The sequence below is a fragment of the Pan troglodytes genome, chromosome 11 (assembly GCF_028858775.2).
Source record: "Pan troglodytes isolate AG18354 chromosome 11, NHGRI_mPanTro3-v2.0_pri, whole genome shotgun sequence".
Taxonomy (NCBI): Eukaryota; Metazoa; Chordata; class Mammalia; order Primates; family Hominidae; genus Pan; species Pan troglodytes.
This window is the reverse complement of record NC_072409.2, coordinates 51,249,235-51,265,434: the sequence shown is the minus strand read 5'-3', so window position 1 is coordinate 51,265,434 and position 16,200 is coordinate 51,249,235. Positions and strand designations below refer to the sequence as shown.

At 42.6% G+C, this 16,200-nt stretch overlaps 1 long non-coding RNA gene across 1 annotated transcript; it reads left to right on the top strand.

Moving 5' to 3' along the window:
* The first annotated feature begins 1,666 nt into the window (after window positions 1-1,666).
* LOC134807654 (uncharacterized) lies at window positions 1,667-12,733 on the top strand. The gene is made up of 2 exons (XR_010148667.1): window positions 1,667-1,924; window positions 9,582-12,733. It is a non-coding gene; the product is annotated as an uncharacterized LOC134807654 (long non-coding RNA).
* The last annotated feature ends 3,467 nt before the right edge of the window (window positions 12,734-16,200 follow it).

Below are 16,200 nucleotides of genomic sequence, written 5' to 3'. Positions count from 1 at the left end.
GGACTCCAAAAACAGATCAGGGCTCCCTAGCCTTTGTGCCTCACCCGTTTCTAAACAGCACAATTAGAGCAGTAAATGCTGCAGCCCCGTGTTTGGCCTGACGGGATGATGACCCTGCGGCTCAGCAAGGCCACGTATGACAGACTAACTACTTGGAAAAGGACTCTCTTGAGGGTTACTTAACACAGTCACCTGTTGATTTATGAACACGCACACTCACACATACCTTGTCTCACCCTTTTAATCATATCAATTTGCTGCATCTCAGCAAAAGAAAAAAAAACCGAAACCACTAATTACTCACAAATAAGTCAATGGCAAAGCTCCACATCTGCTCAATCTGGATGGATGAAGTTTGTAAACCACTAACACTTCATTTTCCCCTATTTTGTAATGAATTTTTAATTACATAAGAAATAAGTGAATTCATTCTCTTCTGAAATATTAGGACATTTACTCAAAAGTGCCTTTTGACCACATTCTCCAATTTCTATCCCTCTGAACCCTCCCCTTGGATAGTTTGGGGTTTGGGGATTTAGCCTTGCAGTCCTTTTATATATAGTCTATAGTAGCCTATAGTGCAGCACAGAGAGCGGTATTTCTTCATGAGGGTTTTTCTTGTTTTTTTTCTTTTCTTCTTTCTCTCTCCCTCGCCCTCATTCTTTTCTTACATAAATGGTTTCATACTGCAGTTTCATTCTGCAAATTGCTCATTTTTTTTTTAGCCTTATCCCAGGCTAGTTCAACTAGATCGCTTTTATTTATTTTAACTGCTGTATACAATTCCATCATATAAATACAGCACACACACACTTTACTTATTCCCTGTTTGATTCCCTGTTGATAAACAATCCAATTTTTCACCATCACAAGCAATGCCACCATGTACATAGTCATATTTGACAATCCATGTCCACATGTTCCTCCCACCCAGGCACACCAGGTCCATTGCCACCACACTGAAATGTCAGGCAGCTTGACAACCAAGTCACGTGGTGCCTGGGTCTCAGTTCTCCGCGTTCTGGAACTCGGTGGAGCAGGGCTCTTAGGGTCTTGTGGCCACCTCACCGGGTCAGCCTCTCCCCGAGGTGGGAGGACAAGCTAATAGGAGAAACAGGGCCATTTCTTCACCCAACCACTCAGGCTGCCAGACTCATTTTCAGATTCAAATGCAAAATTTCATTATTTCCCCTCAAACCTAAAACCCCACCTAAAGGCGGTTGAGTATTTGGCATTCCCTCTACATTGATCCTGGCTGAGGAGGGCCCGGGGGACTCAGGTCTGAGGAGGACACGTTTTCCAAGGCGGCCCTCCTTCCAGTGCTGCCAGGAGGGGGAAAAGGCACTCAGGGAGTTTTTGCTGGAGATAAGAGCAATTTTGGAAAAAAAGGTAGTAAGGCAGGAGGTGGAGTCTGCCACGGGTGTCTTTCACACTTGCTACTTTCCATCCCGTTAATACAATCCCGGCCCTGTTTCCCGGCCCCGCGGCCATTGCAGAGTCATGAAGTCATCGCAGCTGCGCCTGCAGCCAGGCGGGAACGGGAACGGGAACTGGCTGGCCGCGGTCCCATCCCCCGCCAGCCGGAAATGTCCGCGCGCTGAAAAGCAGACGCTGCCTGCCCGGGGAACGGCGAGAGAGAGCGAGAAAAAAAAAGCCTGAAGGCGGCGCGGCAGCCGGCGAGTGGGGAGAAACAGATTCACACCCAGGGGCCTCCGGGCAAGGCCCACGGGACTCAGGCCGTGTCCCGCTTGGAATGTGGAGCAGGCGCAGCCTCGGCGTCAGCAGAGCTCCCCTGCATCTCCTCCTGGGGGTGTGGGGGCCGCCGAGTGGGAGAACTGGCGGACAGAGGAAAGGGGCCTAGCTCGCAAGGCCCGGGCGGGGAGGCCTGGCCTCCTGCTCAGTCTGTGCAAATGGAAAAAGAGACGTAAGTGCCAAGTCCCAAAAGAGCAAGTCATGGGCCTGGGCTTTACAATCTGTTTCATGAGTTATTCCTCCAAGCATGCCTGGCAGTCGAGTTTCTTCATTAGTGCTGCAGCAAGCAGATGGGAACATGAGCTCCCGAGAGCATGGAGGCCTCGCAGGCAAGCAGGTGGCAGCCCCCAACATTCTGGGCAGGCTCTGGGGTCGAGGGAGCACGTTCTGATGCTTAAATAGCCTCACCTTTTATCCTGACTGGGGTAGTCCTGTGTGGTGGTTTGGTGCCCGTTTTACACCTAGACCCTCTCTCTACCCCTTGACCCTTTCTCTACCCCTTCATCCATAAGTAATGTCTGCCTCCGCCTGATCCCAGGCTGCCTTTCTGGGGTTCCAGAGACGCTGGTTGTGATGAGCAGCAAAGGGCCTCACTGTCTAAGTCGCCCAGCAGTTCCCTTGTCCTCGGGAAGGCTGCATCTTAATGGAGACCAGGAAAGGTAATGCAGGGATGGAGTCTGGATGAGGACCTGCCAAGTTGCGAGGAAGGTGGAATGGCATAGACAGGGCATTCCAAGCAGCCAGGGTTAGCCAGTCAGCTTTCCCAGTGATAGAAACCTTGGAGGCACTTTATCCTGTGACCCCAACTGTCCTCCTCAGGTGTCAACTTCCTTTCCATTACCATTAACTCCTCTTATTCCAACCACAGCTGTTGTCAACCCTCTCAAACCTCTGAAAAACAGGATAAAAGCCCCAGTGGGTATCAAAATCTCTGCCTTGAAATCCTTTTGAAACGAAGATTGTTATTGAGGGAGGTTTTCAGAATGAAGAGGAGGCTGCTGCCGTCTGAATGTGATGGTATTAGGAGGTGGGGCCTTTGGGAAATGATCAGGGCATGAAAGTCCTCATGAGTGGGATCAGTGCCCTTATAAAAAAGGCACCAGAGAGCTGCCTTGCCTTTCCCACCATATGAGGACACAGGGAAAAGGCACCTTCTATACAAACCAGGAAACAGCCCCTCACCAGATGCTGAATCTGCTGGTGCCTTGCTCTTGAGCTTCCCAGCCCCCAGAACTGTGGGAATAAACATCTGTTGCTTATTAGCCACCCAGTGTATGGTATCCTGTTAGAGCAGCCTCAGATGACTAAGGCGGCAACTTTCCATCCCCATGTCTGCAGGCCTCAGCCCCCCTCCCACGAGCATTCTCTTCCTTCTTCATGAACATGGGATTTTTTGGGTCCCCCATAGTCCTCGATCCCTCTAGCACTTTGGTTTCATAATGAAAGACATAAGAGGAAAGAAAGATCGCAGAGAAGCAGCACATGGAAACCATCCTCTCTGGAGCAGAGGAGCGAAGAGAGAGGACAGTCTGGGGTAAGATGTTGCTGAGGAAACCCAATTGGGCTGAGGAGTGGCTGGGATCACCATCTTCCCTTCTTCTGTCTCCCCCTCCGTGGGACAGTGCTGCTCCCCGTGTCCAAGGTCAGGGACAGGGGACAGGGTGGGATTGCCACTTGGGCAGTGTCAAAAAGAAAACAGAAATTCCTGAGGAATGGCTGAGATTGACATGAAAGACAGTCCTCAAGTGGCCCCCACACATCCCTTTTGGGAACCTTTCCTCTCTTTTACCTGAAGTACCTGCATAAATGAGTGCCTGCTTAATTTGTTTTTTAAAAACGGAGTGAAAAACAGGCAATGTTTATGTCTCAAAGAAGCGTTTCTGATGAAAGCACAATAAATGCAGTTTTGCAGTACCATGCAAAGCAATAAACATGGAGTAGCTTCATACTGTGAGTTTAGGTGTGAAAAACTGTAAATACTCGTTAACAAAAACACCCAACCAAAATCACACGAAAAAAAGTGAGCTGTATAACTGCGTATTGGCTATGACCTGGGTGTTTGTATAATCTATCATCCAAACAAGAAGCTACAGGCACAAATCAAACCATCTAGAACGCAGGTCCCACTGGCTACAGCCAAACTTGTCAGAGGTTACATCGGTTGTCAATGTTGTGATGTACAGTAGCCAGCAGTGAACTCCATGGAAGTAATAATGAAAGGTGAACAGCAAGAACACAGCTGTGTCATCATAAAGTCAGCGTTGTGGCTCAGACACAATAAAGCACACCTCTGCTCATTCTCCTCCACAAGCTACTGACAAAACACCGAGGACAACAGGAAACAAATGGCAATATGTGGATTTCACAAAAGAGGAAACCCCACTTCCAGTGACATTGCTTCCTGTCATCTGTTCCTCCTCTAAGAGCAGAAAGCCATCATTCTTCATCTCCAAATTTTATTTTGGAGGTCATGACACATGGGTTTCCTTGGATCTTTGAAATTTACTTGAAACTTAAGAAGAACAGGCTAGACTGTTTTGTGCATCATGATCACAATGATCAATGATCCTAGGCATTGGGAGAACCCTACTCTTGCCCCCAACAGTTCTGGAAAAGACATCACATCTGCTCTCAAGACAAATCCACAGTACAAGATAGGACATGCTGTCTTTCCATGAGACCATGAGTTCCTCAAAGGCAGTGAACACGTTCTAATTTTATCCACTTTCTTTTCAATTTGAGGATGATGCATGCTTCAGGATAGGAACTGAAATACTAGTTCCCTTCTCATTCCTAAAAATGTATACCCACCCATCTTCCACGAGCTCCTGGAAGTTGAGTGGGTCTACATTTTAAACAGATTGCTTACTGGGAATTCCTAGGCGTTGTGGTGATTCAGGTAATGGAAGGAAGCCCATGTGTAGGAAGGCGGGAGTTAGAGGCAAGATAGAAGCAAGAAAGAGTCAAGAGCGCATCAGGCCCTCTGACCTTTGCCCTTGGCCATCTGCAGCATAGGAGGATGCCCCTTGTGCCAGGTGGCTCTCAGAATCTGGGGACTGTAAGAGCCAGGATCAGCACCCATCAGTCACATGCTGAGCCCAGCACTGACAACGAACGTGTTCTGTCTATGACTCAAGATATACACTCCATCTTCTTGAACCTTAAGAATATTACATTGAGTTCCTCAGGAAACAGCATTTAGAAATGCAAGCATTTTCATCTCATCGTTTATCTTTAAGACAAGGTTCTGGAGCCTCCTAGGAACTCATTTAAGGGTGCTGAAAAAGGAGTGGGTGAGGCTTTAGTTTGCTTAATCTCAATATTTGAAGTATATAACATTATATTTGAACTAAAGTTTAATTTGCTAAAAAACGCAAATTGTTTCTCTATTCTGTAGAATATAATTGATTTGTAATGCCTCCTATATGACAAGTGGGAATACAGACTGTGGTTTGCTCTCAAGATGTGTATAGGGTAGTGGGGTAAGAATATGTATATATCCAGATTGTTACAGTCTAAGGCAGATATGGGAAAGCCCTGCTTTGAGTTCTCACAATCTAGAGCCTTCCCCAGTCACTGAGGGGTGATAAACAAATATCAAGGCATTGTCCATTGTTGTCTGGGAACTAACCTTTTGTCTCTGTCATATAACGCTGAGTTTCTGAGGGTCCCAGTGTGCGTCAGGGGCAGGAGAAACAGTAGGAAGCTCTGTCTGGCTTCTTGCTTCATCAGGCAGGACCCGGGCGTTTTTGCCTTATTTAGAAATATACTTGTTTTATTATGACACCGACCGTTTGTTAGCACAGAGAGAGACAGAGAGGCTCACAATGTTTGAGTCCCTTATCTCGCATTGTTTATGTTCTTAAAATAATTTAATTAACTTAATAAACAAAAGCATTTTCAATTCATAAACAAAGAGAGCTCAGAAAAATTGAATGTTCCAAAAGGCAAAATGAATAGAAAAGTCACATCATCCCAAGTCATTCTCTCACCCTCTGTCTTGCACATTCCTGCAAGCCCTGTCCCTAAGAACCAATGGGACTTCTAAAAACTGTCTTCATTTCCTCATTTTGTAAAGATTTTAGTGGGATCTTGGAAGGCTTCTAGACAGATCAATATTAAAACTGGTTCTAAATGCCATGGCTATGTCTACCTTCTGAAATTAAAAAGATAAAGTGAAAAGGACAAATGATTTGGAATTTACAAAGCCGTTTTAAATATATAGATAGATTCAGGTTTGGTGGTGGTGTTGTTGTTGTTGTTGTTTGTTTGTTTGAGATGGAGTCTCCCTCTGTCACCCAGGCTGGAGTGCGGTAGCATGATCTCAGCTCACTGCAGCCTCCGCCTCCTGGGTTCAAGCGACCCTTCTGCCTCAGCCTCCAGAGTAGCTGGGATTACAGGCATGCGCTACCATCCCCGGCTAATTGTTTTATATTTTTCAGTACAGACAGGGTTTCACCATATTGGCCAGGCTGATCTTGAACTCCTGACCGCAAGTGATCCACCCATCTTGGCCTCTCAAAGTGCTGGGATTACAGGGATGAGCCACTGCGCCCAGTCTGATTCAGTTTTTAAAGAAGGAAGAGTTTAAAACTCTAAGGCTGAAGGATGATTTCTGAAAGAGCCAAAGGAATGAAGGGGTTATCTCATTCTGGGTTTATGCCATCAACACAAGCAAGCAGCCTACATAATTTTAATCTTATAATTTTATTAATTTTTGAGATATTTTATTATAAACTTTTTAACCCATAAATGATTCGGAACAGTGTAAAAATATTTATACTCATGACCTCTGAAGTGCACTGTAATCTCTGCACTTCAATAACACAAATGCAGTTTCTGAATTATGAGTGTAAATGTACATGGATGGAATATAAATTATTGTGGGGACAAATGTGCTATCTACAAATAGTTATGTATTTTATACACTTAATATTAGCTAACTTGGTTTAAACATTAATTACATGTTAGGCACATACTAAGAATTTCAAGTGTATTATCTCTTAATCCTCCAAGTGTATTATCTCTTAATCCTCCATGAACCCATGAGGTAGACACAATTGTTTCTTACATTTTACAGATGAGGAAACTGAGGTTTGGAGTTTGCCCAACAAACATAGCTAGAAAGTGATAGAGCCAGCCTCGAACCCAGCCTCTCTGACACTGTCCTGTGGGATGGTGAAGAGACGGCATGGAGATATGATTAGTTGTAATATTATTACAGCAATGATTATTTTAAAAAGCAGGTGATTTGTCATTGTTTTTGACATGTCTCAAATTTTCCTGATAAACCCTCTCATCTATGTCAGTCATAGTTCAATCAGAAGCAGACGCACTAGGAGGTAATACATGTTTTATGTATGCATGTCAAACACACAGACACACATTTATACACACATATACATATATACCCATGCGTGTGTGTGTGTATCTTTGTTACAGGGATTTGTACCTTACAAAGTTGTGGGTTCTTGCTAAGCAATCTCTGTAAGGACATTGTCCACAAGGCAGGCAGTGGGGAAGCAAGGACAAGATTGAGCCCACGGGCACAAGCTGGAACCCATGAGGATGGACTGAGATTCATGCCGATTCTTGCTGCCTCTGACTTTGATGGTGTGGGTGTCCTGCAGGAAAAGCTTGTGCCCTTTATCACAGAGCTGGCCCAGGAGCCAAGAGGCCAAAGCAGGACAGCAGGGGCCTGCTGTCCCACACCAGCAACAAACAGCATATGTGTGAGCTACAAAAAAGGCTGCTGCTTCACCTCCAACCTTCACATGTCCCATAGGAGGCTCTTTTGTGGCTCACTCTAACCAGAAACATGCAGGGGAGGAAATTCTGGGAAATGTAGTTCTGTCTAGGCAAGTTGACACATTGCAAAGCTACCACACCAAAGTGCACCAAAGGTACAAAGATGGATGGGATATGGCTCCTGCCTTCAAGGGGCTAATCATCTAGGGGTGTGAAGGGAAAGAGAAACATGAATGTATAATATCAACACAAATATTATATTATAACAAGTATTATGATAAGTGCACTAAGGGTGCAACAGAAGCCCACAAAAGTGGCTCACCCTACCCAAGCTGGGATTCCAGGAGAGCTTCCTGGAGGATGTGGTGTCTAAGTGGCCTTAAAGGATGAAGTAGAAGTTGAGTAAGAAAAGAAGGTTTAGTAAGGATATTAAGGTGGGTGGTGAGAGGGAATAACCATTAAGGTCTATGGCAGAGGCGGGATAGAGAGATGTATAAGCAATAAATATGGAGGGCTGGGAGTGGAAGGAAAAGATGTTGGAGAAGTCAGTGTTGCAAACCCTAGAAAGTCTATGCATTGTACTACAGGGAGCTTGGACTTCATGTCCCAGTGATTGGTGAGCAATTCAGGAGTTAGACACATGAAAATGATATGGTCATTGAGGTAGATAGTCTCCAAGATAATCGCCTCACTGGCTTTCCTCTCTGTGCATGTGTACTGCTCACTGCATTAAAAGGTAGGCTTTAATTTTTCTTTTCTTGAGTTTAGGCTGGCCTAAGCAACTGCTTGGCTTAGGGAAGATAACAGAAGTGACATTCTAAGAAGAAGTCTTAAGTAGTCCTGCAGCTTCTGCCTAGTTCTCTCAGAATACTTGCTCCTGGAACATGACATCTCCTCTTAGAAGCAAACTGCCATGCGGTCAGAGTCTAAACCCCATGGAGATGCCACATGTAGGTGCTCTGGTCAGTCATCCCAGCTGAGCTCCCAGCCAAAACTATCTTGTGCATTGCTATCATGAACATCCAGCCAAGTCAGGCCTTTAGATGACTCCATTCCAAGCCACCATCTGAATGCAACTGCATGAAATACCCCAAGTGAGGATTGCCCCTTAACAACCCACAGAATTGGAGATACAATCGTAAATTATCTTAGACTTCCAAGTTTTCATGTGGATTGTTACATAGCAATAGATAACCCAAATTGCCATGTTTATGTTTTGGGTGTTTTAGGGGGAAGGAATGGAGGAGGGAAGACACTTTAAGTGAAGCTTACTGACTTAAAAAAAGAGAAAATGAAAGTAGGAAAACTTTGTAGGAATTCACTGCTATAACCAAAAGAGAAGGTATGAGAACCTGAGCCTGAGAGTGCTAGTTGGGGTGAGAAGAAAAGCTGGATTCTAGAAACAGGAAATAAAATTAATAGGCTTTATGATAAGTGAAGGGCAAAGGAGAGAGGAGGAGTCGAAAATGTTTTGTGTGTTTCCCCTGTACGACTGGGTGGAAGCTAGCTATCTCAATCACAAAGACCCAGAACACAGCAGAAGGATCAGGTGGCATAGAGGAGGGAATATTATGAGTTCTATGAGGTTTCTAAGTGTATGGTTAATTTTGTGTGTCAACTTGCCTGGGCTATGGGATGCCCAGATCACTGGTAAAACTTTATTTCTGGATGTGTCTGTGCTTGTGTCTCAGAAGAGATTAGTATTTGAATCAGAAAACTGCACAAAGAAGATCCACCCTCACCAGTGTGTGGGCATTGTCCAATTATTTGAGTACCTAATAGAACAAAAAAGCAGAAGAAGAGCAAATTCTCTCTCTGTCTGCTTGAGCTGAAACATTCATCTTCTCCTACCCTCAGATATCAGCACTCCTGGTTCTCAGGTTTTTGGACTTAGACTGGAACTTTTACCACTAGCCTCCTAATTTGCTGGCCTTTGGACTTAGACTGAATCACATCATTGGTTTCCCTGGTTCTCCAGTCTGCAGACAGCAGATCATCTGTTGAACTTTCAACTGCCATCAGCACATGAGCTAGTTCCTATAATAAATTTATTTTTATCGATATACCTATCTATCCTATAGGTTCTGTTTCTCCGGAAAACCCTGACTAATACAGTAGAGGATATCCAGATTGACAACTTCAGGAGAAAGTCTGATTTAGGAGTCAGAAGCCCAGATTGGAAAAACCTCTTGAGAGATGTCACTCGGGAAGACCATGAAAACAGCCAAAATAATTCAAAGAGAAGATGCAAAGTGAGCTGTGAAACAGGCCAAAGATGAATCTCTTTGGTAAATCTGTACCTAAATCCTCTGCCATGGAATAGCTGCCTAAACTTGGGCAAATAACTTGACATTTCTCAGTTTCCACATTCCAAAAATGGATTTTTATGAGAATTAACTGTTATGATGCATTCCAGCTACCTGGCCTAGAACCTGGCATAAGAGCTCAGTACATGCTGGGGAGGGTTATCATCATCGTCATCATCATCTTATTAACATTCATGTTGAAGGGATGATGGGCTGCTGAGAAGTTCATGAAGAAGGTGAAAAACTATTACAGAGGTGGGAGGAAAAAGAGAGGACTATCACAGAAGCAGAAGAGCTGAGAGTATTGAGAAAGGGTGAGGAGTTAGGGGGACTAGCAAGTACCCTCTGGCGTTGGCAATATTCAGTTTGTTGAAGGCCTTGATGAACTTTAATGAAGTGGTGAGAGTTAAACAAAGCTGAGATAGGATATGAATCTCAGGGAGGATATGAGGACTCATTGATTACTATTCCAAGAAACTTGTCTGAAAAGGAAAGAAGAGATGGTGGTAATCAGAGCAGAGCGGCAGGATGCAGGGAGTTTTTATTTATTCATTTGTTCTTGTTGCTGATGTTGTTTTCATACTATTTTTTGTTTGTTAAAGAGGGAGAGTTGTGAGTATAAAATAACCTATAAATAGAGAAAACCAGGAACAGATTCATGTGAAAGCCCTTGACTGAGAACAGAATTAATTACCCGTGCAGAGGTAGTCTTCAAGCCTTGGCAGGTAAGCGACTGTCTGAGACACAGCTGGCTCGGGAACAGGGCCTTTCTTTGGCTGGCAGGCTTGAGGCAGCATAATTTGGAAGCGGATATGAGAAAGGGCATAATAATGTGAAATTTGACTGCTTAGTGGGGGAGAAACTTTGAATATTATGAGGCGGTTATGAAAGTATTTCCTTCTTATGGCTTCAATGGCACTGCCTCTGAGCATTAGTGTTTGTCCTCAGGAGGTAAGTGTGGGGACTGTATCAGCAGTTACTACCTAGATAAGCATGGTGTATAGGGATAACATGGTTTATAGAGCATGCAAGCCTTCACCTCTTTGCTAGATGAGATATGGAACCTAAATTCGGAGACCACGTGACCCCTGAGGCATGGGGAGGTGGGGTCAGAAAGCATCACTGGCCATGATCCAGACCCAGGCGTGGAGAAACGACCTACTGGGGTTTTCAGGGAGCAGGAAGGTGGGGCAGGTACGGAGTAGATTCTGGGGGACAGTTTCATAAAAAGTGAGTAGATCTCCACAACTTAGTTTCTAGACTAAATGGACTAAGGCGTGTTCCGCCCTATTCTTCCTACTAACAATAACAAAAAGCTCTGGACAAAATTTATAAAGCAACCCACAGAAGACTCCGAAGTTGGAAAAAGAAATAAAAACTGGCGATTTCCTCCATACTCAAGGCATCATGTAGCAGGGAGTGCCTTGGGTGTTGTTTATGTGTTTGTTTTCTTTTGTTCATTAATTTTTTCTCCCGTGTATGGCAGTGTGGGCTCTAGATAGATGCCTATCACCCAGAAACACAGATGGGTACAAATTTAAAAACCCCAAGAAAACTCTTTTTAGCCAAATGACCAGTGTTTCCAGCAGAGCAAAAACATTTTGACCACATCTGCCCTTTTGTGCTGGCTAACCCCTCCCCCTGCCACCATGTGCTGCTGGGGGGGCATTGTGGATGAAGCCCACTCATCTATTCCTCCTCCTGCAGTAATGTGACCATACCCTTCCCACTCCTAACTAGAGGCTGGGGGAGGACTATGTGGGGGAGAGAACTGGAGAAAGCAGTTTTCTAAATTTGTGTATGAAATCCTGGGTAGAACTCTGAGTGCCCCTGCACAAAACAGACAAGAAACAACACAGCAAAAAGATTCAAGGGTCAGAAAAACTGAACACTGGTCTGAAACACTGCCCGGGTTTCAGATTGGCATCAGGGTAGCACCCAAGTGGGGCAGATTGAAATAGCACTGTAAAGGCTTTGAAAATGAAATGACTTTTGAGCCACAGCTCACAAAGTGAACCGGAACAAGCATTCTGAACTTAAACAGGTCAAGTGCCTGCTAAAATCAAAGACTGAAATGGGAACCAGAATAATATAACATACTACTGAAAATGTCTAGGATGCAATCCAAAATCTCATCACACTGAAAACCATAAAAATCTCAACTTGAAAGAGAAAAGGCAATTGTAAGCATTGAGATTACACAGATGTTGAAACTATCCAGCAAGAATCATAAAGCAGCTATTATACAAATGTCCTGATTTTAAAGCAAGTATGAATGCTCGAAACAAATGACAAAGTGGAAAGTCACAGCAGAGAAATAGAAAATGTAAGGAAGAACCAAATGGAAATTTTAAAACTGAAAAATACAATAGCCAGTTTTTAAAAATTACTAGATTCAGAGGGAAAGACCAACAACTCAGAAAAAAATGGGCAAAGGATATGAAGAGTTTACGGAAAAGGAAATGTAGATAACTCTTACCCATATAAAAATATGTTCGGCCTCACTCATATAAGAAAAATCAAAATTGAAATTACACTGAGATACTGCTTTTCACCTGTCAGAATGGCAAAACTCAAAGTGTGAATATACGCTATGAGAATGTGGAAAATTCTCATAGATTGTTTGTGGGCATCTAGAACAATTTGGTTGAATCACTAAAATCCACATGCCATTTGGCCCTGCAATTCTACTTTTATAAATGTATCATATAGGAAACCTGCATATGAGTGAAATGACGTACGTGGAGTGTTACTCCTGGCTGCATTGTTGGTAATCACAAAGAACTAGAAAAAACTTAATGTCCATCAATAAGATGCTGATTAAATTAATTATTATACATCATACAATGGAAAGTTATAAAACTGTAAAAAAATGAAACCCTCTCTATAACCTGCTACCATATAATAAATAAAAGGACAGGCAATGATCTATATGTGTCTGTTTGGATATGCATTAAGAAACTTCAAAGGACAGGTAACAAAAAGTGGCTGCCCAGAGGAGAAGTGAGGGATGGGAGGGAGTCTGGACTGTATGCCTAATAAAACCCCCAAATAAATAAAAACAAACCTACAAAGCACAGAAATAATCCTTAATGTCCAATCCCAGGGCTTTATCATAGTGGTCCCTTTATGTTTGGATGAGGTAAACCTATCCAATGTTTCAATTAACTTGGCTTATTATTAAGTCAATAATATTAAGGAACTTAATATTAGCAGGGATACTCTTTCATCTCAGGCTTGTTAGATGCCTTCCATGATCTCCACGAGGAGGAAGAGCCCCTGAATCACCAGGGACACTGGTGAGGATGAAAGCATTTTGTTATGGATCCTTTTTCTTGGTGGCCTGAGCTGCTGGGGGCTTGAAGCCTGCCTCCCTCCCTGCAGGACACCCCACCTGACTGCTTTCTGCTCATCACACAGGGTGCCCTTGCATGATCACTATCCGCCCACTCCTAGGTGTCTGGTTCTGTGTGTGTGGTTTCCTACAGAACCAGACAGAAAAGTGAGTTCTGTTTTCTTCTCATCTTCCAGGCACCCAAAGCAAAACTTCACAAGCCCAGCCCTGAGCACCTGTCACATTGGAAGTGCTTCCTTCTCTAGTTCAGGAATTTGGTTTTGATTTTTGTTGGGGTTGCTTGGCCCCTATTGAAGGACAGAGTTTGAGGCTGGGGATCTCTCCTTAGGGTTCTCCTGAACCTTATGGAACAACCACAAACGCCATCACTTTCCATAAGAGGATCAAGTTGCTTTTCTGAAATCACAAGGAGTCACTGATCTGCGCTGGCTTTCTCACAAGGGCACATGTGGCTGGGGCACAGCTGTTCCCATCTGTTACTTGGGCTGACACACAAGGACAGCTGTGAAGGGAGCGTGTCTCCTCCCCATCTCTGTTACAATGAGGCCTTGGTTTAGCCCAACTTCTGAATCCAGGTTATACTCCCTAATTGGCAAACAAAAGCCCCAGGAATAAGGCAGAGAAGACTGGACCTTGCAAAGCTCAGCTCCAGTCATTTAAAATGAAATCAATCTCACTTCTCTCCTTTTCCCTCAGTGTCCTAAAATAATATTTGAAGTTCTGTTTAGTCTCTTTGGAGAACTGCCAGTGACTTCGAGGCATGTAGTGAAGCTGTATTTCAAGAGATGATTACACCCAGGACTTTGGAAAAGTGATTATCACTTAGGAATAACATATGATACAGATTTAATAATCTGCCATAATACCTGTCTCCCTACTTTTTTTGTCTCAACCAAATAAGAGTAAAAAACTGATAGTAGCAAAAGGAACCTCTCTTCCATGGAAGTGATTGTTAAAGTGTTTTTTTTAATTGAATGAACTATTATCATGGCGAGTTTTGAAAGGAACCACATGCACAAGTTCTTAGATTTTCTGCTTTTGCCATTAACTATAGTAAATGTTTTCAAAAAATCTCTTTCCATCTTTTGCTAGTTGAAAAAAAAGAAAAAATATTCTTACTGCATTGAAGTTATGAGTGAAATGAACAGTTTTTGAGAAAGAACAACAAAAAGCCCACTTGCCTGTTTTCTCCATTGTAACTACAATCATGTAATTAATTGTCAAGCTTGGTGACTCCCTTTCACAATCTGGAGAAGTGGCACTCACTCTTTTTGAAAGATATGACAAACATATCTTTAATTACATAATCATTATATAGGGGCATCCTTATCAAATATTAATGAAACATAGAAAAACCCACGGTCATGTTGGACTGACTCTCCTGTAAACTAAGGATGACTGTGTTAACTCATTCTTGCATTGCTATAGAGAACTATCTGAGACTGGGTAATTTATAAAGAAAAGAGATTTAATTGGCTCATGGTTCTGCAGGCCGTACAGGAAGCAGAGCTGGGGAGGCCTCAGGAAACTTACAATCATGGTGGAAGGTGAAGGAGAAGCAGGCATGTGTTACATGGCCAGGAGAAGGGGAAGAGAGAGAAGGGGGAGGTGCTACACACTTTGAAACAACCAGATCTCAAGAGAACTCACTATCATGAGAACTGCAAGGGGGAAATCCACCCCCATGATCCCATCACCTCCCAGCCGGCCCCTCCTCCAACATTGGGGATTACAATTCAACCTGAGATTCAGGTGAGGACACAAATCTAAACCATATCGGTGGCATATCCTTCCAGACCCTTTTAATACATATGTACACATATTTATATTTACATTCAAATATATATGTAGATACAAATATTCATATGTAGATACAACTATGAATATAGAAATATATAATGTCAAGATTGTCTTTTACATACATAGAATCATGTTGTACACATTATTCCACAACTTGATTTTTAACTTAATATCTTGGTGATGTTTCTGTATCAGTACGTGTAAATTTACCTGACTACTGTGAAATATTCCATCCCTTCTATATGCCACAATTTATTAAACTTTTTCCCTATATATTTAGATGGTTTCCAATATTTTTCCTATTAAAAATGATATTTCGATAGACATTCTTGTACAAAGTTCCTCAGGCACATGAGTATTTTCCTATAGTACACATCTAGACATGGAATTGTTAGGTCAAATGATCTGCATATTTTTGTTTTAAAAGATGTTGCTAAACAGTAGTTGTTATGGCTAAATACGGTGACAAACTCTATATTAGCTTAAATAATCCTCGTAATCTATGATGAGGCACTATTATTACCCCTAATTTGAAGTTGAGAAAACTGAGGTGCAGAGAGGTCCAGTAACTTGTTCAAGGTCACACAGCAGGTAACAGTGGAACCAGAATTCAACTCCTGGTATCTAGCTCCAGAATCTATGCTCTTAGCCTAACAGTTGGATGCCTCTCTCTAAAATGCAACTGTACAGATATATTATGTGCATTATAAACTATATACAAAAATCGAAATTAAAAGGGAGGCTATAAATTAGGTAACATTTTATAATACTTATTAACACTCAAAAGTTTTTCTTTCAATAAAACTATTCTTAATAGTAATATTTTAGTGAGAATAAAATAATTGAATATGTTCCCCTTTTTTAAAAAAATTGACTCTACCCTTTTTGATACAGCCATTGGAAACTTTGGTTCTAAGTTCAATTTATTGTCTGTCGTAGCTGAAAATATTGCTGAGCAAAGGTAAACTCTAAGGGAAGAAGTACATCATTGGCTGTACTGTCTAAATCATAATATTCATTTTTAATCTCATTCACAAATTAAACAAAGTATTTTCCAAAAGTTTGGCTGGAAATGTTCTTTTTCCCATTTATCAATATATTTTCCTTAAAAAGTAATTAGGGCTAGGCAGGGTGGTTCATGCCTGTAATCTCAGCATTTTGAGAGGTTGAAGCAGGAGGATCGTTTGAGCTCAGGAGTTTGAGACCTTGTCTCTACAAAAAAATTTAAAAATCAGTCCA